Source organism: Heterodontus francisci, chromosome 1 (genome assembly GCF_036365525.1).
Source record: "Heterodontus francisci isolate sHetFra1 chromosome 1, sHetFra1.hap1, whole genome shotgun sequence".
Classification (NCBI taxonomy): Eukaryota; Metazoa; Chordata; class Chondrichthyes; order Heterodontiformes; family Heterodontidae; genus Heterodontus; species Heterodontus francisci.
Window position 1 is genome coordinate 72,707,036 of NC_090371.1, and position 24,743 is coordinate 72,731,778.

The 24,743-nt window shown below is 42.2% G+C and overlaps 1 protein-coding gene across 5 annotated transcripts in view; it reads right to left on the reverse strand.

Moving 5' to 3' along the window:
* kiaa1328 (KIAA1328 ortholog) overlaps positions 1 to 24,743 on the reverse strand; it is a 356,647-nt gene that overhangs the window by 209,917 nt on the left and 121,987 nt on the right. The window lies entirely within an intron of this gene.

The following is a 24,743-nucleotide window of genomic DNA, read 5'->3' on the forward strand; positions in this document are numbered from 1 at the left end:
GCCTTCACAAACTTCCTAAAGCGTGGGGCTCAGAAGTGTACATAATACTCCAGTTGAGGCTGAATAAGTGTTACGATCAGATGACGAGGGGTCGAAGGGCTCCACTCTTTTCCCTGTCCTAGTTTGACCACAACAGGTTTATTTCTTTTTGAAGTGGATATACTTGCCAATTTAATGAGTGTTTAACTGCTTACATGTCTTGATCATAAAAAGAACCAATTAGACAGGTTTGCTCGAGTTTAACAAAGCAAGAGGTTAGCTTTATTGTACTTAAACCTATCTAAGTAAAATAAAAATATACGCTCCAACTTACACTCTCACACACAAATAATTAGTGAGGAAGGATAGATTGGTCTAATGAGAGTCCAGGGAAATAAAATGGGTATACAGTCTGTGGAGGTTGGTGACTCTGCTAGCTTCAGGCTGAATTCAGTGGTTGTGCGACTTTCCTTTGGTGGTCTTGAGGCTTCCGATTTGAAGACTAGCTGATTCGGTGGTTCTCCTGGAGACAGCAATGCGGCTGATTTTCTTCAAGCAGTCTCTGTCTGCAGCAGGGGTATGCCTGGGTGGTCATGGTCAGCAGGCAGGGTTCAAAGCTTTCAAGGTGGATTGGAGAGAAAGGAAGGAAGGACCCCACTTGGGTCTTCTCTCTTCAGCGTCTAGCTGCTTGTCTCTCTACTGCAGAGAAAACACCAGCTTAAGCACACGGAGGGTGGGCCTGTCACATGACTGTCACCCAGTGATTCAAGCATGGTGGTTACTCGTGTGTATTCCTTCTTGCAACTTAATCAGTCCATGTCCAGGAATTCCCTTCTCATATCTAGGGTCCCATTGATCAAGTGATTAGATTTAAGTAGTTTGTCTCTACCAGTTAATTATTCAGGTAATGGCTTTGATGCCTCGCTCATCGGAACAGGATAAGTGGTTCACTCAGATACCGCAGGTCATTTTTTAAAAATTCATTCACGGGATGTGGGCGTCGCTGGCCAGGCCAGCATTTATTGCCCATCCCTAATTGCCCTTGAGAAGGTGGTGGTGAGCTGCCTTCTTGAACCGCTGCAGTCCATGTGGGGTAGGTACACCCACAGTGCTGTTAGGAAGGGAGTTCCAGGATTTTGACCCAGCGACAGTGAAGGAACGACGATATAGTTCCAAGTCAGGGTGGTGTGTGACTTGGAGGGGAACTTGCAGGTGGTGGTGTTCCCATGTATTTGCTGCCCTTGTCCTTCTAGTTGGTAGAGGTCGCGGGTTTGGAAGGTGCTGTCTAAGGAGCCTTGGTGCATTGCTGCAGTGCATCTTGTAGATGGTACACACTGCTGCCACTGTGCGTCGGTGGTGGAGGGAGTGAATGTTTGTAGATGGGGTGCCAATCAAGTGGGCTGCTTTGTCCTGGATGGTGTCGAGTGTCGTGAGTGTTGTTGGAGCTGCACCCATCCAGGCAAGTGGAGAGTATTCCGTCACACTCCTGACTTGTGCCTTGTAGATTGTGGACAGGCTTTGGGGAGTCAGGTAGTGAGTTACTCGCCTCAGGATTCCTAGCCTCTGACCTGCTCTTGCAGCCACGGTATTTATATGGCTACTCCAGTTCAGTTTTCGGTCAATGGTAGCCCCTAGGATGTTGATAGTGGGGGATTCAGCGATGGTAATGCCGTTGAATGTCAAGGGGAGATGGTTAGATTCTCTTTTGTTGGAGATGGTCATTGCCTGGCACTTGTGTGGCGCGAATGTTACTTGCCACTTATCAGCCCAAGCCTGGATATTGTCCAGGTCTTGCTGCATTTCTACACAGACTGCTTCAGTATCTGAGGAGTTGCGAATGGTGCTGAACATTGTGCAATCATCAGCGAACATCCCCACTTCTGATCTTATGATTGAAGGAAGATCATTGATGAAACAGCTGAAGATGGTTGGGCCTAGGACACTATCCTGAGGTACTCCTGCAGTGATATCCGGGAGCTCAGATGATTGACCTCCAACAACCACAACCATCTTCCTTTGCACTAGGTATGACTCCAGCCAGCGGAGGGTTTTCCCCGATTCCCATTGACCTCAGTTTTGCTAGGGCTCCTTGATGCCATACTCGGTCAAATGCTGCCTTGATGTCAAGGGCAGTCACTCACACCTCACCTCTTGAGTTCAGCTCTTTTGTCCATGTTTGAACCAAGGCTGTAATGAGGTCAGGATCTGAGTGGCCCTGGCGGAACCCAAACTGAGCATCACTGAGCAGGTTGTTGCTAAGCAAGTGCCGCTTGATGGCACTGTTGATGACACCTTCCATCACTTTACTGATGATTGAGAGTAGGCTAATGGGGCGGTAGTTGGCCGGGTTGAGTTTGTCCTGCTTTTTGTGTACAGGACATACCTGGGCAATTTTCCACATTGCAGGGTAGATACCAGTGTTGTAGCTGTACTGGAATAGCTTGGCTAGGGGCGCAGCAAGTTCTGGAGCACAGGTCTTCAGTACTATTGCCGGAATATTGTCAGGGCCCATAGCTTTTGCAGTATCCAGTGCCTTCAGTCGTTTCTTGATATCACGTGGAGTGAATCGAATTGGCTGAAGTTTGGCATCTGTGATGCTGGGGACTTCAGGAGGAGGCCGAGATGGATCAACAACTCAGCACTTCTGGCTGAAGATTGCTGCAAATGCTTCAGCCTTATCTTTCGCACTGATGTGCTGGGCTCCCCCATCATTGAGGATGGGGATATTTGTGGAGCCACCTCCTCCAGTTAGTTGTTTAATTGTCCACCACCACTCACGGCTGGATGTGGCAGGACTGCAGAGCTTGGATCTGATCCGTTGGTTATGGGATCGCTTAGCTCTGTCTATCGCATGCTGCTTACGCAGTTTGGCATGCAAGTAGCCCTGGGTTGTAGCTTCACCAGGTTGACACCTCATTTTGAGGTATGCCTGGTGCTGCTCCTGGCATGCCCTCCTGCACTCTTCATTGAACCAGGGTTGTTCTCCTGGCTTGATGGTAATGGTAGAGTGGGGGATATGCTGGGCTATGAGGTTACAGATTGTGATTGAGTACAATTCTGCTGCTGCTGATGGCCCACAGGCCTCATGGATGCTCAGTTTTGCATTGCTAGATCCGTTTGAAATCTATCCCATTCAGCACAGTTACTAGTCCAGTGATAATACCACTACGCCACCGCCTACCCTCTGTTGTTCTCAATAGGTCTGTGCAGACAGACCGTCTCCATCTCAATGCATTGGAACGTGCAAAGTACAGTGATGCAAATTGGGGTAGCCATCTTCAGCTGCTAGCATCGCGTCACCTTTTTTTAAAATTCAATTCAGGTTTCCAGCCAGTGGATTAAAAATCATCATTTGCCATAGCACATTTTCATGACAAAGGTTCACCATAACTTCCTTACCTTTGTACTCTATTTCTCTGTTTATAAAACCCAAGATCCCCCCCACCACCCCATATGGCTTATTAACCGCTTTTTCCATCTGCCCTACCATCTTCAGAAATGTATCCTTTATTTTATATTGCCTCTCCTTGTTTTTCCTACAAAAATGCATCACTTCACATTTCTCTACGTTAAATTTCAAATGCCTTGTGTCCACCTATTCCACCTGCCTGTCTATGTCCTCCTGAAGTCCTCCACGATGCTCCTCACTTTTCACCATGCTTCCAAGTTGTGTCATCTGCAAATTTTGAAATTGTTCCTACACACCGAAGTCAAGGTCATTAACAAAAGCAGTGGTCCTAATACCGACCCTTGGGGAACCCCATTATATACCTCCAGTACGAAAAACAACCATTCACCATTACTTTCTGTTTCCTGTCCGTCAGCCAACTTTGTATTCATGCTGCCACTGTCCCTTTTATTCCAGGGGCTCTAACTTTGCTGACAAGTTCTTACGTGGCACTTGAACAAATGCCGTTTGGAAGGCCATGTATATCATCTCAACTACAATACCCTCATCAAACCTCTATTATTTCATCAAAAAACTCAATAAAATTAAACACAATTTTTCCTCACCAAATCCATGCTGACTTTCCTTAATTCGTCCACATTTGTCCAAGTGACTGGTAATTTGGTCCCGAATTATCGGCCAGAATTTCACATTGCAGCGATGGCCCCACCCACTGACTCACAAGTCAGGGGAAAGCCCACCTCTGCCAGGCCTGAAAGCCACGCTACTATTTTATGTGGCTCAGGCCATTAATCAGCCTCAGTCGGGACTTCTGCCCCCCTGAGGCAGGAAGCCCTGCCTCCAAAAGCTGCTAGCCAATCAGAGGACAGGCAGCTCCTCAGTCCCCACCAGGAGCAGTGGCCACTTCTGGGAGTGCACCCAGCCAGAAGAGCACTAGGGACGCTGACCTCCAAAAATCTAAGTAGGGATCGGGCCTCTCTGGGGACAATCGGCTAGGCCCCGGTGAGAGGGGGGAGGGGTGGCGGTGGGGTCCGACTTTTGGGCAGAAGAAGGAGTCGTATCAGTCTTGAAACATCAACTCTAATTCTCTCTCCACAGATGCTGGCTAGAGTTGCTGAGTATTTCCATCACTTTCTGTTCTTATTTCAGATTTCCAACATCCACAGTATTTTGCTTTTATTCCAGCAGTAAGTGCCTTTCCAACACTTGCGTGTGGACCAGAAGGAGCAAAAGTGCTTCCTACCCACACATTGGTTAACTTGCTTTCTGCCCCACAATTCGCTGGCACCCCACCATGATCAGACTCCAAAGGTCACAAATGTCTCTTGCCACTGAAATATTAGATGAAAGAAGTTGGCCCTACAGTCCTATCTGCATTACAGGGTAGTTGCAGAAATTGAACAGTCGTTACCAGTCACAGGCTCTCAGTTTTCTGCCTGCTGCTATAAAGCTGAAATCTCAATTTCTTTCATGCTTTTCAGTCTGTGTTGCAGGCTCACATGGAAAAACGTGCATTGTTATTATTCTCTCCCTCCCTCCTGTCCTGGCTGCAGCCTTCCACCGTGGGTCTTCCCACATGGTCAGTTGGGAAACAGAATTTTTTTTTACGAGATCTTGCTGCTAAATTCAGCAGGATCTCCACGTTAACTCTATTTTAGGCTGCTACAAGCCAGCCCCAATTTCCCCATATGTATTGAGATCTGCATCTCTAAACAGATTTCACTTCTAGCTAAACTGGTTCAAACTTTTAAAACTTAACTTTTTTCCGCTACAGAAAAACAAAAACCAGCCTGTCTGGTGGGGATAATGAGGGCGAGAGGAGTGAGAGTGGGAGGAAGAGAGCAAGAATGGAGAGAGAGGGGCCACTGAGCTGTCAACTGAAGTTACTACATTGAAGTGAGAATGTTTCCTTTGATAGGTGAACTGGATGCTCCACAGCTGCTATGCAGTTATGTTCTCTGCTGTGTGAACGGACTACGGCAGCGAGGCCTGGACAACGTATGCCAGCCAAGAGCGACGTCTCAATTCATTCCATCTTCGCTGCCTTCGGAGAATACTTGGCATCAGGTGGCAGGACTATATCTCCAACACAGAAGTCCTTGAAGCGGCCAACATCCCCAGCTTATACACACTACTGAGTCAGCGGCGCTTGAGATGGCTTGGCCATGTGAGCCGCATGGAAGATGGCAGGATCCCCAAAGACACATTGTACAGCGAGCTCGCCACTGGTATCAGACCCACCGGCCGTCCATGTCTCCGTTATAAAGATGTCTGCAAACGCGACATGAAATCGTGTGACATTGATCACAAGTCGTGGGAGTCAGTTGCCAGCATTCGCCAGAGCTGGCGGGCAGCCATAAAGACAGGGCTAAATTGTGGCGAGTCGAAGAGACTTAGTAGTTGGCAGGAAAAAAGACAGAGGCGCAAGGGGAGAGCCAACTGTGCAACAGCCCCAACAAACAAATTTCTCTGCAGCACCTGTGGAAGAGCCTGTCACTCCAGAATTGGCCTTTATAGCCACTCCAGGCGCTGCTTCACAAACCACTGACCACCTCCAGGCGCGTATCCATTGTCTCTCGAGATAAGGAGGCCCAAAAGAACGGAACAGAACACCACCTGGACCCACCAGTGTCACAAGGAAAAATCTTCTGAAATTAGCCCACACAGTACGAGTTGTACAGTTCAAATTACCATTGTGAGCTTTCAAGTTACAGGCGAGTTGTTGAGAAAAAAAATGGTTAGTCTTGCATGACAGAAATAAAACTTGAAGAAAATGCAGCATAATCTCAGGCAAAATTCAATTTGGTATTACTCCTAATTCAACTGATACTTTCATTCTCAATCCCACACACTTAGTGAGAATGAAACAGATGTGGACATAGCATGCACCAACACATTCTCCCCCACCATACATAGCCACGAGCTAAGGGGCAGAATTGTGTTGATATATGTTACAACTTTAGCACCTTTGCCTGACAGTAAGTTATTAAAACCAGTGAGTGCCTGAAGTTGAAGATGGAGGAGCAGATTTATTTTTGCACATTTGTCTTTAAAAGAACTTAAGCATCCAAAATTTTCCAGCTTATCCTGCATCTCACTCGATTTTATTTATGTTGCATATATGCATACAAAGCAATTCACTGAGACTTGCTGCTCCCAGATGGCCCGACCTGGTACACAAATGAATCTGGGCTCCAAAGTTGCTACTCATTATCTTACATTATATTTATCCAACGATGAATCAATTAAATATTAAGGGAGCAAGCATATCCACATTCATCAGTTTAACATGATGGTGGTGTCTTTTTTTCTTTTGTTTTATTATGCGGGATGATTCAATCATTTCTAAAATCATAAAAACTGCATAATACAAACAAAAAATGGTAAAGTAGAAGCAATAGTAAAGGCTTACACTGATGGGCACAATGTAATTAGGAGAATATTAATGTTTGACCAAAAAGTAAACTTAGTTTGCTTTGATAAATGCATAAACTTTAATTATTACTACAGGTAGTTTATACCAAAGTAATACATTTTCTGTAGCCATAAGCAGCATAAACATACTGGGGTTTAAAAGGAGTTATATGACGAAGCCAAGTGCCTAAACATGCTTGCATTCCCTTTATCCCCAATTTTTTTTTGTGAGGTGTCTCATTCTGATCAGAGTAAAGGCACGGGAAGCAGGGTGGGAAGAAATGATAATACTGGCGTAGGGTGGTACTGCAAGGACAGCGACAGAGAAGTGATGGGGAATTTACCTCGTCATTCCTAGCAAGATCATTACATTTTTCTCACACTGCAGTCAGATCCTGGGAACAATGCTTGTCGAACCTCTCTCCGTTGCTGAAGAGAAGTTTGCCTGGGAATACTTCACCTATCAGAGGCAAAAAGGACCTCTTTTCTGTTGCTGACTTGCTCTATATGCAGCTCCACTATAGCATCAGAGAATCAGGGAACGCAAATTGAATTCATACTGTCTGCTGCTCTAGGAAACAACTATCTGCTACCCATTATCAAAATATTCCCCTCCCCTTTAAGGGGCTACAGGATGGCTTTATGTAGTGCTGGATTTTTATGCCTGCTGAATTTCCCACCCTTCGAAAGGTGAGTTGCTTCTAGGGAGTGCAATTAGCATTGCCAACTTGCCGACTGCATTTTAATTAAACTTAACCATGAAAATGGCGAGGGGTCTCCCCACCAACCACATCAGGCAACCAAAGTGGACCACCGCCTGCCTGATTTACATTGCCCAAGGAAAAAAATAAAATCGACCCCATTGTCTGGCAAAAGATTACAAATCAATTCAAGCAAAGAATTATGCATTCAGTACAAATAGATCTAAGCAAGGCTACATCTCACATGCTCACATCTGAAGGAGTTGAACAATTTTCACCCTAGAGTCTTCTGGTTTTTAAAACTTATTTTGTACATTATGTCTAGATCCAAAATGATAAGGGAATCAAAATTGTTCAATTATTCAGATTTCAGCACTAATTGGTGTCTTACAAACTGGAAGAAACTGGAAAACACTAAGCAGCTTGCTGTGAAACATGCATACATAATTTATAAATGGCTCATTCATTCATCCACTTATATGTCCACTGCAGCATGTTATTTCATAACTAATAACCTGCCGTAACACCTGTACGTGTCACAGAATGTGTGGAGAAGTAATCTGCCTCAATGATCTTCAGACAGCAAGATGCTTTATTGCAGGTGTTAATTGCACGAGAGAGAGCATATCAATTCAATCTCTGGTGCGACTACCTGGCACGCAGACTGCACAGATGGCACCAGTACCTCAGCAGCAATTCAAACTGTGCAACTGCTACATTTTTAGTTCACTACTCTTGTACCTGGTCATTATTCTGATATGTATTTGCCGTTTAATTTTAATAAACTGTTACTTCTAGATAGAAGTGTGTATTGTTTACTTGTCCATTCCAATATTTGTTAAATTAAGCTGTTTGTTCTCCCCCCCGCCCCACTTCCCATAGAAGGTTGGAATGGAGGATGCAATTAAAGAGTAGAGTCAAACAAATTCTTTGGGAGTCACACAGACAGCATTTAATCTGAGTTTACTATTAGCAAGGGAACCATAAAGCAATAAAGGTTATATCTAAGGTTGTGGCAGATATATGAACATGTAACGTACTTGCTCCTGGATCTGTCCCAGAACTGTAGATTTCAGAAAAATATCTGACCCACTTCTTTTACACATTATAAATATATATCTCATGTTGAGCAGCAGCTCTAAAGAGCCCTGCAGTCATAATTTTATCCCAACACATTCAATGTGGACACAATTGAATGATGTAAGGCAGAAGATCCCTGCGGGTTTAGTGTGTCTTGGTTTATTAAAATGTATTTATTCATGAGCATTAAAATGCTGGAGGTGCATAGCAAATCTATCAGCACCTTAGAAGAGAAATAGATTAATGTTTCAGATACAGCTGGAAAAAGGCAGGTAAACCTCTTTGACTAACTAACTAAAACAGTGAAAGACAGCCCCTTTTATTTTGGAACCATCTTACTCAACTTCTGTTTTGAGATAGCCTTTGCACGTCACCCAGCACTTTTTCATCTCTTTCAAACATTCCGAAAGAACACATTCCTTGAGGAACTCACAGTCAAACTGAAGAAATGCTGGACCATTCCCTTCAAGAGGGTCATCAAGAGAACACTGAAAGGAATCATTTGACAACAACAGTTACTGCTTGTCACATGACTCAAGTTAAAAATAGAACAGAAACCCTGGTAACTCGTGAAGACGTGTGCAGAGAAGTGACAAGAGAAGGTGGACTTTCTGTTTCCAGTCTCACTTTTGAATTGTTTGGAGTTGGAGAAGAGAACTTCCAACCCATGTTTACTTTTGCTAGCCTCTTTTTAAAGTAATTGTAAAAGTTGTTACAATCTGTTTTTATATTACTTACTAGTTTACTCTCATATTCTACTTTTGCCCCCTTTACCAACTTCTTGGTCATCCTTTCCTGATTTTTAAAATTCTCCCAATCTTCAGGCTTACTTTTTCAGCAACGTAGTAAGCTGCTTCTTTTAATCCAATACCATCCTTAACTTTTCTTGTTAGCCATGATGGTACCACTTTTCCAGTAGAGTTTTTATTCCTCAAAAGAACGTATATTCATTGAGAATTACAAATTACTTCTTTAAATGTTTGCCATCACTTAACTACTGTCATATCTTTTAATCTAATTTCCCAATCTACTTTAACAACGCGCCTCTGATATCTCCATAACTTATTTTGTTTAAATTTAAGACTTTAGCTCTTGACTTTTTCTCCTCTTTCATCTTAAGGGCAGCCCTATACGGGGAAATCACTTACTTTCGTCTTTCAGTTCTGACTGATTCTTTATCTGGAACATTAAGCTCTTTTTTTTCTTTCAAGATGCTGACTTACGGACCAGCTGTGTATTTGCAACATTTTCTATTTTAATTTCGGTATTCCAGAAATTAGTTTTCTATTAATTTTTATTTCCAATTCTTAACAATGGGCTTTGCAGTAAAACTTCAAAAATCAAGTATAAAAAGAAAATGCAGGAAATACTCAGGTCAGGCAGCACCTGTGCAAAGAGAAACAGTTAACATTTCAGGCCGATGGCCTTTCATCAGAACTGGAGGAAGTTGGAGATACAACAGGTTTTAAGCAACTGCAGAGACAAGGAAAGGGGGGGGGGGGGGGGGGGGGAAGGAAAGAATAAAAAGGGAAAGTCTGTAATAGGGTGGAAGGCAGGAGTGATTAAATGACAAAGGGAATGATGGTGCAAGGCAACCGGGAAGGGGTGGTAGTGGGATATATAAACAATCAAAAGACAGGTCTCCAGGCGCTGTAAATGCTAATAGTACAACCATTAATAGCATCGGCTGTTCGAGAAAATGGGAGCAGTAGTTGTGTGCGCAACTTGGAGGGGAACTTGGAGCTGACGGTGTTACCATGCGCCTGCTGCCCTTGTCCTTCTAGGTGGTAGTCGCATGTTTGGGAGGTGATGCCAAAGAAACCTGGGAGAGTTGCTGCAGTGCGTTTTTTTAGATGGTACAGACTCTAGCCGTGCTGTGCTGGTGATGGAGGAAGTGAACGCTTAAGCTGGTTAAAGAGGGCCAATCAAGTGGCCTGCATTGTTCTGGATGGTTTCGCGCTTAAGTGAGGATGGAGCTGCGCTCATCCAGGCAAGTGGAGAATATTCCATCACACTCCTGACCTGTGTATTGTCGAAGGTGAAAAGGCTTTGCACTGTAAATGATGCATAGGTTAAAAATTCCAGTAATATGAAATGTACTGGTTGGAGTCATACCTAGCATAAAGGAAGAGGGTTGTGGTTGTTAGAGGCCAAATCATCTCAGTCGTAGAGCATTGTTGCAGGAGTTCCTCAGGGTAGCATCCTAAGCCCAACCATCTTCAGCTACTTCATCAATGACCTTCCCTCCATCATAAGGTCAGAAGTGGGATGGTCGCTGATGGTTGTATGATGTTCAGTATCATCTGCAACTCCTCAGATACTGAAACAGTCCATGTCCATATACAGGAAGACCTGAACAACATTCAGCCTTAGGCTGATAAGTGGCAAGTTACATTTGCGCCACACAAGTGCCAGGCAATGCTGATCTCCAATAATAGAGAATCCAACCATCTCCCCTTGACATTCAACGGCATTACCATCGCTGAATCCCCCACTATCAACATCCTAGGGGCTACCATTGACCAGAAACTGAACTGGAGCAGCCATATAAATACCCTGGCTACAAGAGCAGGTCAGAGGGTATGAATCCTGAGGCGAGTAACTCACGTCCTGACTCCCCAAAGCCTGTCCACCATCTACAAGGCACAAGTCAGGAGTGTGATGGAATACTCTCCACTTGCCTGGATGGGTGCAGCTCCAACAACACTCAAGAAGCTCCACACCATCCGGGACAAAGCAGCCCGCTTGATTGGTACCCGATCTACAAACATTAACTCTCTCCACCACTGACGCACAGTGGCAGCAGCGTGTACCATCTACAAGATGCACTGCAGCAATACACCAAGGCTCCTTAGACAGCACCTTCCAAATCCACGACTTCTACCAACTAGAAGGACAAGAGCAGTAGATGCATGGGAACACCACCATATACAAGTTTGCCTTCAAGCTTGGTTTGGAAATATATCGCCATTCCTTCACTGTCGCTGGATCAAAATGCTAGATGAGTTGATGAGGGTAAGGCAGTTGATGTAGTCTACATGGACTTCAGCAAGGCATTTGATAAGGTCCCGCATGGGAGATTGGTGAAGAAGGTAAGAGCCCATGGGATCCAGGGCAATTTGGCAAATTGGACCCAAAATTGGCTTAGTGGCTGGAGACAGAGGGTGATGATCGAGGGTTATTTTTGCGATTGGAAGCCTGGTGCTGGGTGCTGGGATCCATGCTGTTTGTAGTGCACATTAATGAGTAAGACGTGAATATAGGAGGTATGATCTGTAAGTTCGCAGATGACATGAAAATTGGTGGTGTCGTAAATAGTGAAGAGGAAAGCCTTAGATTGCAGGACAATATAGATGGGCTGGTAAGATGGGTGGAGCAGTGGCAGATGGAATTTAGTCCTGAGAAGTGTGAGATGATGCATTTTGGGAGGACTAACAAGGCAAGGGAATATGCAATGGATGGTAGGACCCTAGGAAGTACAGAGGGTCAGAGGGACCTTGGGGTACTTGTCCATAGATCACTGAAGGCAGCAGCACAGGTAGATAGGTGGTTAGGAAGGCATATTGGATACTTACATTCTATGCCTTGGCTAATAAAGACAAGAGCAGGGAGGTTATGATGGAGCTGTATAAAACGCTCGTTCGGCCACAGCTGGAGTACTGTGTACAGTTCTGGGCACCACACTATAGGAAGGATATGATTGCACTGGAAAGGGTGCAGGGGAGATTCACCAGGATGTTGCCTGGGCTGGAGCATTTCAGGTATGATGAGAGACTGGATAGACTAGAGTTGTTTTCCTTAGAGCAGAGAAGGCTGAGGGGAGATATGATTGAGGTATACAAAATTATGAGGGGCATAGATAGGGTAGATAGGAAGAAACTTTTTCCCTTGGTGGAGGTGTAAATAACCAGGGGGCATAGATTCAGATGAAGGGTCACTGACCTGAAACATTAACTCTGCTTCTCTCTCCACAGATGTGGCCAGATCTGCTGAGTATTTCCAGCATTTCGTGTTTTTATTTCACATTTCCAGCATCTGCAGTATTTTGCTTTTATTATATTGGCATAGATTTAGGTAAGGGACAGGAGGTTTAGAGGGGATTTGAGGAAAAAAAAATTCACCCAGAGGGTGGTTGGAATCTGGAACACGCTGCCTGAAGGGGTGGTAGAGGCAGGAACCCTCACTAAATTTAAGTAGTATTTAGATGAGTACTTAAAACGCCATATCATACAAGGTTACAGGCCAAGTGCTGGAAAATGGGATTAGAAAAGATAGGCTTGATGGCCGGTGAGGACACAGTGGGCCAAAGGGCCTGTTTCTGTGCTGTATAACTCTATGATTCTAAGAAGTGGTCAGACCAGTTTTGGTCACATGACTGACTGTTGGAAGTTCAATTTCAAAACCTCCAACAGAGGATTTGAACTCAGGAAGCCGTGTGCTCCCGGTTGGAACAGAACCTCCTCTCCAGTCCTGCTTCTCCATCTCTTTCCCATGGAACTGAATCTTGTGAAAACACGTGAACCTCAAAGAGGGAAAAGTCTCCTACATGAACAAGGTTTAAGAAGAACACTGGGCCCCGACGAACAGCAAAACTACCTACAATCAATTGAGCTCGAAGCACAGTAAACAAGAAACTCTTCTGATATTGCCTCAAACCCCTCTCTACTATATTTTCCTCTCGTCTTTTCTGTCCCTATTTGCATGTGTATATCGCGTGTGCATGCTAGCGTGGGCACGTTGTATATCCATAGGCATCAACCATATTACAGTTTAAGTCTAAGTTTTAATAAATTTCACTTTTCTCCTTTAAACCTGACAAAACCTGCTGTGTTGGCTTCTTTGCCTTATAATTGGAAAACCGTGAACAAGGATTCACAAAAGGGGATCTCAAAACACTAATTAAAAATAAAATCCTGCTACAATAAGACCAGGTGAAGACAGTAACGGATCCCTAGACACCTTTCTCACCTGGTCATAACAGCAGCAAATATTATGCAACCTGGAAAGGTTTAATAATGTAGATTGTAATGGTAGCTCTATGTCTTGTAAGTTTTAACTGAATTATCTTTAGTGTGTGTCAGGGAAACATTTCACATAATTCATGTCTATAGTTAGCACCACCTTAAACTAAGTCCAGAAGTGTAAACCATACAATACTACTGAACCTCAAGTGTAGCTTTGTCCCTCAAATCTAAGTGCTGTTAATAATGCTCTCTTTGGTAAACATCATCCCACATCTACAAAAGCAAAATATTGTGGATGCTGGAAATTTGAAATAAAAACAAAAATGGCTGGAAATATTCAGCATGCCTGACAGCATCCGTGTAGGGAGAAACAGAGTGAACACTTCAGGTCTTTCATCAGAACCCACAATTGCCCAACCTGCTCAATCTGTCATCAAAGTCCAATCCACATCTTCATAACGTTGAGACTAGATCTTTCCAATATGCTCTTTGTCGCCTCCCTGCTTTTACTGTGAACTAAAAATTGCCCAGAAGTTGCATGGCCCACATTCTTAAATACACAAAATAAGATATACTTATTACCCACATCCTTGTATTGTTTGTCAAAACCCAAAATGTCACAAGTTTCTGGAAGTCCCATTTATATTACTTTAAAAAATCCACTCTGTTCTATCATAAAATAAAGACTTGCGTTTATATAAAGCTTTTCACGACAAGTGGACTTCTCAAAACACTTTATAGCCAATGAGTACTTTTGAAGTGCAGTCACTCTGTTTTTGTGATATCGATTGAGGGATAAATATCGACCAGAACACCGGGAATAATGCCCCTGCTCTTCTTCAAAATAGTGCCATGGGATCTTTCACATCCACCTGAGCAGGCAGTTGGGGCCTCGGTTTAACATCTCAATTGAAAGATGGCACCTCCAACAGTGCAGTACTCTCTCAGCCTGGATTGTCAGCCTTGATGTTTGTGCTCAAGTCTTGGAGTGGGACTTGAACCCAGAACCTTGTGACTTATGTAAGTTTTATTGCATTCCCTCCAATAAGACCTTCTGTCCTAATGGCACCCACCCATCGTTCAAGACTGCATCTCCAAATTTATTTCCGAAGAAGGGTCACTGACCCGAAACGTTAACTCTGCTTCTCTTTCCACAGATGCTAGCAGACCTGCTGAGTGGTTCCAGCATTTCTTGTTTTTATTTCAGATTTCCAGCATCCGCAGTATTTTGCTTTTATCTCCAAATTTATACCTGTTCTATACCATTTTTTCCAATATTATCAGTCATCTTCCCTCTTTGCAAATTTGATGGTCTTCAATCTACTCTCCAAAAAATTGATTCCACCTACCTGTGAAATTATTGACCTGAGATTGCTACTTTCTAAAGTTAACTCTCAAGTGGCCTATCAACTACAAAGTTCTGGCCCAAAGACAGTCAAGTATAGCTTTCAGCATCAGCATTCTGCTTGCATTCTGTGACACATGTTATACGCCTATGGAACTTTGCTCTTGAACACTTACTAAGTTATCTTTCCTTGCCCTGGACATCTCTAAAGCATTTTACAGAACCTGGCACTGTGCACTTCTAAAGATGTTTCCATCACATAGCTACATTTATAGATATCAGTTTCCCCTCAAATTGCTCTATATGTATTTGATTACTTGTCCTTGGACTTCTTTTCCATTAATTTAGGATTCCTGACAGTTCTGTCCTCTCTCTCCATCCACTGTCCACTCCATATTCACCAACATCACTGATAACATTTAAATGACTACATCTTGTCCTGTCCAACACTGGCTCCCTCTCATCTTGCCAATGCCTTAAATTTAAAATAATCTTTTTTGTCTTTAAATCTCTCTCAGACCTTGACCACCCTGTTTTTCTGTAAATCTCCTCCAACTGCATACTCCACCAGCCATCCCACCCCACAGTCCATTCCTCAAGCAGTTTGCGCAATCCCCACACCACCCCCTTCACTTAATTGCTGGTGGTGGACCCTTTAGCAGCTGGGTCCTAATTGCTGAACTCCCTCTTTACACCTCTGCTCCTTGCAATACCTCCACAAAGTTTATCTGACTGACCATTCTTTTCATCACTGAACTTAAACTCTCCTTTCCTGGCTCACTTTCCATTTTATGTATGGCCATTTGTGAAGGAGACTGGGACTTTTATTTAAATTTAAAGGTGTGACATAAATGCTTGTTGCTCCATACTCTTACACGAGACAAATTACTCTTCGTTTTGGTTCCACAATGTTTAAAAGCAATGGAATTCTTCATGAACCCAAATTCTCAATTCCTCTCAATCAAGAGCTGACACCCTGGGGTGGATTTTCCTGGTTGGACCGTGATCCCAAAGTCGGCTTCAATTCTGGGTGGAACCCGGAAGTGGCCATGGTGGGACGTCGCTCCTAAGCTTCCTGAAAGTGGCCAATTAAGAAGCCACCTCCAGAAGCCCCATCCAATTAAGGATGATGGGTGGACCAGTGAAGTGAGACACCCAATGGGAGACCTTGCAACGATAACCAGCTGGCAGTTCCACCGGCAGAGGAGGGTGCTGCAGAGAAAGGCAGGAGATGCTGAGGGCAACTCAAAATGCAGAAGCTCTCTGCAGGATTGTAAAATGTTAAACATCCTCATGGCCACAGGTGGCAGGTCATCAGTGTGGAGGGGGAAACCACTCCACAGGCTGGCATGTGGTTGGGGCTGTGGACATCGCATCCCAGTGGTTTCGTGCTGGGGTGATGGAGAAGAGACGTCATTGGCCCCTGGCCTGGGGCCAGTAGTCTGCCTCCAGTTAAATGATGGGCTGCAGCCTCAGTGGAGTGCCTAAAAACTGCTCAGGCTATGTCCCCTGGTTCTAGACTCGCCAACCAGGGGAAACATCCTTCCTGCATCTACCCTGTCAAGCCGTGTAAGAATTTTGTATGTTTGAATGAGATAGCCTCTCATTCTTCTAAACTCCTGAGAATAAAGGCCCAGTCTATTTAATCTTTCCTCATAGGACAATCTCTCCGTCCCAGAAATTAGTTTGGTGAACCTTTGTTGCACTCACACTATGGCAAGTTAATCTTTCCTTAGGTAAGGAGACCAAAACTCCATATAATTGCAGTAAAACATCTTTATTGCTTTACTCAAATCCTCTTGTAATAAAGACCAACATACCATTTGTCTTCTGAATTGCCTACTGTACCTGCACATTAGCTTTCAGTGACTCATGAACAAGGATACTCAAGTCTCTTGTTTGCCTTTGTTCCACAACCTTCTGGTCAGCTATTCTGTGGCCTTGTCCTATCTGCACTTTCTCCTTTGTTATCTCTTGCCCCACCCCCGCTTTACCTGCTTATAACCTATTACATTTCTAACATTTGCCAGTTTTGAAGGGTCACTGACCTGAAACATTAACTCTACTTCTCTCTCCACAGATGCTGCCAGACCTGCTGAGTATTTCCAGCATTTCTTGTTTTTATTTCCAGCATCCACAGTATTTTTCTTTTACTCAAGTCCCTTTGAAGTTCAATACTTCCCAGCCTCTCTCCATTTAAGAAATACTCTGTATTTCTGTTTTTCCTACCACATTTCTCCACATTGTATTCCATCTGCCAAATTTTTGTCCACTCACTTAGCCTCTCCAAATCACCTTGAAGCATCTTTGCATCCTCCTCACAACTCACGCTTCCACCAAGTTTTGTGTCATCAGTAAACTTGGAAATATTACATTTAATCCCCACATCCAAATCATTGATATAGATTGTGAATAACTGGGGCCCAAGCACCGAGTCTGCTTGTAATAGACCCACATTTGTTTTTGCGGTATCCCACTAGTCACAGCCTGCCAAGCTGAAAATGGTCCATTTATTTAGACTCTGTTTTCTGTCCGTTAGCCAGTTCTCAATCCATACTCAATTTTTTTTTTTTTTACAAACCTCTTGTGTGGGACCTTATCAAAAGCTTTCTAAAAATCTAAATATACCACATCCACGAGTTCCCCATTATCTATTCTGCTCGTTACATCCTCAAAAAATCCAACAGGTTTGTTAAACATGATCTCCCTTTCATAAATCCATGTTGACTCTGCCTAATCCTATCATTATTTTCTAAGTGTCCTGTTATCACATCCTTTATTATAGATTCTAGCATTTTCGCTACTACTGATTTTAGACTAACAGGTCTGTAATTCCCCACTTACTCTCTCCCTCCTTTCTTTTATAGTGGGGTTACATTTGCCACCTTTCAATCTGCAGGAACCATTCCAGGGTCTATAGAATTTTGAAAGATGACCACCAATGCATCTACTATCTCTACAGCCACCTCTTTCAACACTCTGGGAAGCAGATCATCAAGTCCAGGGGATTTATCTACCTTAAGTGCCATTAATTTCTCTAGCACTTTTTTTTAAAACTAATATTAATATCTTGCAGTTCCTCATTTACACTTGTCCCTTGATTGTCCATTATTTCTGGGAGGTTTTTAGTATTTTCCTCCAAGAAGACAGGCACAAAGTATTTGCTTAGTTTCTCTGCCATTTCCTTATTCCCCATTATAAATTCTCCTGACTCCACTTGTAGTAGACCCACATTTGTTTTCGCTAATGTTTTCCTTTTTACATACCTATAGAAGCTTTTACAGTCCTTTGGGTAGCCAACCCAACGCGCTATTTTCTGATTTTGCTCCTAGTCCCGCATCCTAAGGACTTGGAAAATTCAGTCCCTCACACCTCTCATGATTCTACCCATAATCCCTCATCTAAACCATTTTACAGTCTCCATTTATTTCCTCCATTGCTAGAGCTGCCTCAAAAATGGTTAGTTTCCTTTTTCATGCCCAACATTTCTCCCTCAATAAATTTAACAAGGAGGGCTGAATTTTCCTGCATTAAAGTGCCAAAAATTAGTTGGTGTAGCAGTGGATAAAACAGGAACATTAGGCAGATTGACCACCATATCCTCTCTCACCGCCACACTAAATACCCCTTCTTCTAACCTGGAAACATACTATATGTTCTTTCACCTTACTGTGCAGAGGAGAGACTAATCGCACAATCGTCTAATTCAATCTTTCCCAGTACTGTGGAGCTTCTTACCTTCCCTCAGTCTTTGATCTCACCTGTAGTCTTCAGGCTTTTAAAACCAAAGTTCAATATCACATAATCATAATTTACTTCATGTTTCATCATTTTCACCTTTTGCAAGCTTGTTGGCATTTTGCCGTATAGGTCTTCACCCTTCACCTTGGTTTGCCAAAATGCAAAAAGCATCATTTTTCCTCATTAATTTTCTCCCTCCCCTTCTGAAGTACAGGTTGCCTTCTGACACTAAATTGTACTGCTCATTATTCATCTGTGAGCTACCATGTGAAGCATCACACACGAGCTCAGTCCTGTACTCCTCGAACATAACCAGGTTTTTTTTTTTAGTTTAGAGATACAGCACTGAAACAGCCCCTTCGGCCCACCGATTCTGTGCCGACCATCAACCACCCATCTATACTAATCCAACACCAATTCCTTATTCTTACCACATCCCCACCTGTCCCTATATTTCCCTACCACCTACCTATACTAGGGGCAATTGCTAATGGCCAATTTACCTATCAACCTGCAAGTCTTTGGCTTGTGGGAGGAAACCCACGCAGACACAGGGAGAACTTGCAAACTCCACACAGGCAGTACCCAGAATTGAACCCGGGTCGCTGTTTTGCTCGATAGAAATCAAGAGTGAAAATTTTAGTTGTCTCTGCACTAACTCAAGGAATATAAAACTAATCAATTATCGCACTCCTACAGCCACTCCTGCCTGAGATTAATGACTCAGCCTCGGTACAGATGGGGGAATCAAAAGTGAGACCTTCCTGGTCTAGTAGTGCAACCATTTTCTGGACAAGCTCAGTGAGGCAGCAGAGGGGTTTGCAAGCACATTTAAAACTCTGTCTTAAAAACATAATAATGTCAAGTATTAGCTTATAAAAAGTTTTACAAAATCCAATGTCTACACAAGTTCATCCGAATTAGTTCCCCTTCAAGTCACACACCATCTTGATTTGGAATTATATCACAGTTCTTTCACAATCACTGGGTCAAAATCCTGGAACTCCCTTCCTAACAGCACTGTGGGTGTACTTACACCACATGGACTGCAGCGGTTTAAGAAGGCAGCTCACCATCACTTGGTCAAGGGCAATTAGGAATGGGCAATAAATGTTGGCATTGCCAGCGATGCCCAAATCCCAAGAACTAATAAGGAAGTCACAGATGACCAACAACAAACTACCTTCCTTTGGCCTAAATGAGCAGGTAGCCACATTCTCCTCAGCCTTCACCACTTGCAATGACAGCTCAAATAAATGGAGGCAATAAAAATGTTAAAGGCCAATACAACCAGTTGCAGCTTGTTTAAAAATCATTAAAGCTCATTACATAGGAAACAGAAAGAACTTAATTCAACCTCCAAAGCAATTTGAATTGAAACTCACAAGGAATTTCTCTCTTTGTGATCTGATAATGTTGATTATATGAAATATTGATTTTGCAAGATTTTGATCCTATTGGCAAAAGATTAAAAGCAAAATTAAGTTTACACAGTATCACACAAAATCACTACTCTGTTGTACTGAGATTACATCCATGGCTATTTAGGCACCTCATCTGAGTAACACTGATGAGCTTTTATATTCCTGTTGATTAAGGTTACCAACAGAAAAAATGTAGTTAACAAAATAGAAGAAACCACCTTTTGTCCAATTGAGTAACAACTACAAGATAAACATCATTTATCCCTATCTGAATTGAGTTGACTAATCAGATTGGTGAACCAGTCTAACAAATCGAGTCTATTTTGCTTTTGTTGTAAACTTTATGCACTTTTAGATTACCATTAAGCTCCAAGTGGTCAGAAATTTATGGCAAATGCAAAAGGGACCTTTTTCTAATTAAAGCTGAGATACTAGTTAAATAACATTTTGGAAGAAAGATTGACTACCTAAATGAAGCAGTTGAACAATACCCCATATGAAGGAACTGTTCAATTACAAAGGTGACATATATCAATGGTCATTATCACATGGCCATCAAAATTAGAAGAAAAGTGCAATTCTGGCCACACAAAGTATTCACCTACCAAAATGCGTAACCTATTCAATACTAAAACATGAATAGGGCAGAAAATCTGTAAAGCTATCAAAACGTTTTAATGTAATCAACTTGCCGAAATATACATAGAAACATAGAAAATAGGAGCAGGAATAGGCCATTTGGCCCTTCGAGCCTGCTCTGCCATTCATTATGATCATGGCTGATCATCCAACTCAGTAGCCTATTCCCGCTTTCGCCCCATACCCTTTGATCCCTTTAGACCCAAGAGCTGTATCTAACTATATCTATAGATACAGCCAGTGTAATAACTATTTTAAAACCTGCTCATAATTTATAGCAACCAGTTCTCTTACAACACTGTAAACATGCCAAAACAATAGAATGGCAGATTTAGTAAAATTCACTCACACCTTTGCAACTCACAGGTTATCTTGTTAATTACATGTTTCAGAATTGTAGCAACTAAATTTTTAATTCTTATTACACAGATAATTGTAACAAACTGCATTCTGGCTTCCAGCTCTGGATTGCTTCTTTACTTAAAAAAAATGTATTTTTGCTGAAAGGTTAAACACAGCTAAAGAAAGTAAGGGAGCATTTAAGATTTGTTTTATTTTCCTCAAAGACTGGCGTGGGAGAAGCAGGTTCCACTTCATGGGGCACTGGCACCAGTACTGAGGAATGAGGGGGCTGTACCGTTGGGGCGGACTTCACCTGAACCGTGCTGGGACCAGTGTTTCAGCTAGTCGTATAACTAGGGAAGTGGAGAGGACTTTAAACTAAATGGGGGGATGGGGGGAGGGATCATGTAGGGAAAGATTGAATAAATTAAGGGGAAATGACAAGGCAATAGATCAAGGCAGCAATAAAGGAAATGATAATCAGACTATGGCAGGAAGGGACAATGATTGCAAATTTAAGAGTGTGCCAGCAGATAGAGCCAGAGTTTACAAAAACAGTAAAAAAAAACTGAATTAAGGGCTCTGTATCTGAATGTCTGCTGCATTCGCAATAAAACAGATGAATTATCAGCTCAAATAGAAATTCTTATGTATGACTTGATAGCTATTACAGACATGGCTACAAGGAAACCAAAGCTGGGACCTGAATATCCAAGGATATGTGACATTCAGTGAGGACAGGAAGCTGGGAAAAGGTGGTGGAGTAGCCCTGTTAATTAAAGAGGGCATTAGTACTGTAGTGAGAGATGACCTTAGTTCTAAAGATCAAGACATAGATTCAGTTTGGATGGAACTAAGGAACAGCAAGGGGCAGAAAACAGTGATGGGAGTTGCTTATAGGTCACCAAACAGCAGTGGTAATGTAAATCACAGTATAAATCAGGAAATTAGAGATGCATGTAACAAGGGTAATACAGTAATCATGGGGGCTTTCAATCTACATATAGACCGGGTAAAGCTGATTAGTACTAATGTTGTGGAGGACGAATTCTTGGAATGTATGCGAGATGCTTTTCTAAAGCAGTAGGTTGAGGAACCAACTAGGGAACGGGCTATTTTAGATCTAGCATTGTGCAAAGAAAAAGGGCTAATTAATAATCGTGTTGTAAAGGAGTCTCATTTACTCCCATTCTTTTACAGTATGGATTCTGAACAGGACTGTTAATATTCAATACCAACCAAACAGCGTTTTATTTTCTTTAAAAACAAGTTTCCCCTTCAACCTTCTTTAAGAATAGAGCAGAATAAATCCCAAAAGTAAAATCAAAAACTGCATTTCCAAAGATGAAACACAGAAAAGCAACAGTTTCCATTTTCATTTTACTGTCTATTCTGTATTTATGCAATCAAGTAACATAGCACCAGATTCAAATACTCAGATTAATATCACATATGGACCGCCAAATCCTGACAAGCTCATGACCTATAATAGTTATATATGTTTAAAAATATAAATCGGAACAGTTTGTGAAAACATACATATATACATATATCCAAAATCTCTCAGCTGCATGTTGATGAGAAAAAAAATACAAAACACTAATAAGTAAATTATAAACATAAGCCCTTTTACATACTCTGCAATAATACTGATATTCCAAATCTGAAAGCAAGAATAAGACCACCAAAGCGCTAAGCGTCTAAATTCCAAAACTAACACATCAAACTCTTGTTAAACAATTCTGATGTATGTATTTCCCATATCAAATCTAAATGTATCAGAGCATTTCATGGAATTAGTTTGGAGGTGCTGTGAATTACATAGACAAACAGCCATTCTGTACCAGCAATGACACTAATTTAATGAACGATCAATTGGGTTTTTAATTGATTAAAGGAAAAATGTTGGCCAAGGCACTAGAACAATTCTTTGCTCTTTAAGTATTTCTTTGGGATCTTTGTCATACACCTGAATCACCAGGACCGTCTAATGACACCTGACAACGCAGCATATCCTTAGCATCAGGTTCGAACTCTCAACCTCCTGCCTCACCAAAAGCTGAACTCCAACCTGTATTCATGTGTGTGCAGTTTCAAGGTGCTGCTTCACCCACTCCCTTCAGTGACGCGAAACAGCAAATATTTATTCTCTTGACTTTGGCATGCTTTCACATTGGCACACAAAATTGCAAAAAGCATCAGGAAAGAATGGGTTTTCACAATGTAACACATACTCAAGTGGCTACATCAATAGCATGCATTTTTAAAATTAATTCAAAAAACGTAGAAATTTGCTTTGAACAGTTTACAAGACAAGATAGATAAATTGACACACTGGAAGTCCAGGGAAGATGAGGAGAAACATTTGGCACATCTCAACGCATCCAACCAAAAAGACCCTACATTTCCCCAAAACCCTCCATCGCATTTTATCAAGTTGCTGAAATGGGCCCAGCATTTTTGTAACAAATACCCCACGCAGAAGTCCATTTCATGTGTGTGAGTAAAAAAAACTTGGGGCACCAACACTAAATTTGCAATTTAGTTGTTTACTGCACCCCCTTGTCTTGCTTCACACGAACATACGAATTAGGAACAGGAATAGGCCACTTGGCCCCTCGAGCTTGCTCTGCCATTCAACAAGATCATGGCTGATCTGATCATAACCTCAACTCCATGTCTCTGCCTACCCTGATAATCTTTCACCCCCTTATCAAGAATCTATCTACCTTTGCCTTAAAAATACTCAAAGACTCTGCTTCCACCGCCTTTGGAGGCAGAGTTCCAAAGACCCACGACCCTCAGAGAAAAAATTTCTTATCTCAGTCTTAAATGGGTGACCCCTTATTTTTAAAGTGACCCCTCGTTCTAGATTCTCCCACGTCAAGTCTTCAGTTTTTTTTTCTGTACTGTTCATTACCTCAGCACTGCCTCACATCTTGACATAACTCCTCTAACAAGTAGTAACTGTTTCTTACCCTTTAGACATTTTTTCTTAAGTTTTCTGGTTCTACATAGAACCCCAACCACTTTAAGTTTAAGCTGTTATTTTTGCAGAAATTTTCCTCTCAAGACAAATCAGTGGAGAGCATTGTTTTGTTCCTATGGAAGCTTCCATAATAATTTGAGCAGGCTGTAAATTCCCAGCTCCTCTCCATGGTCAGATAAAACCAGCAAGAAATTACTACCTTTCTCTCGTTTAGTTTTTGTTTTGAGGGATGTGTCATAGAAACTTGAACGTGTGACATTTGAAGTGTAAAGGATATTTATATATAAATTGGTATTTTACTCAACTGGAGGAATGTTATATAGTTCTCTGGTTGCCCCATCTTTAAAGCAATGAAACAGAATTAATATTGCTGCCACATTAAATTAGTCAATATCTACTTTATGGCACACAATTTTTAAATGCCACAGCAAACGGAGAAGAATAATATAATTGCCCCTGAAAGAATGCGTTTTGTTGTGGTTAGGCAAATGTAATGCAACTTAGATCACTTTTACATGGTATATACAAGTCTTGCAGCCTTAAACTAGGATTTGAATTTAAGTAAGCATCCTTATATCCTGAACGTAAATTTCCCCAATATTTATGCAAAAAGTTTGAAGTAAAAACAGAAGATGCTGGAAATACTGCTGAGTATTTCCAGAATGTTGTGTTTATTTAAGCTTTCCAGTATATGCAGTATTTTACTTTTGTATTCA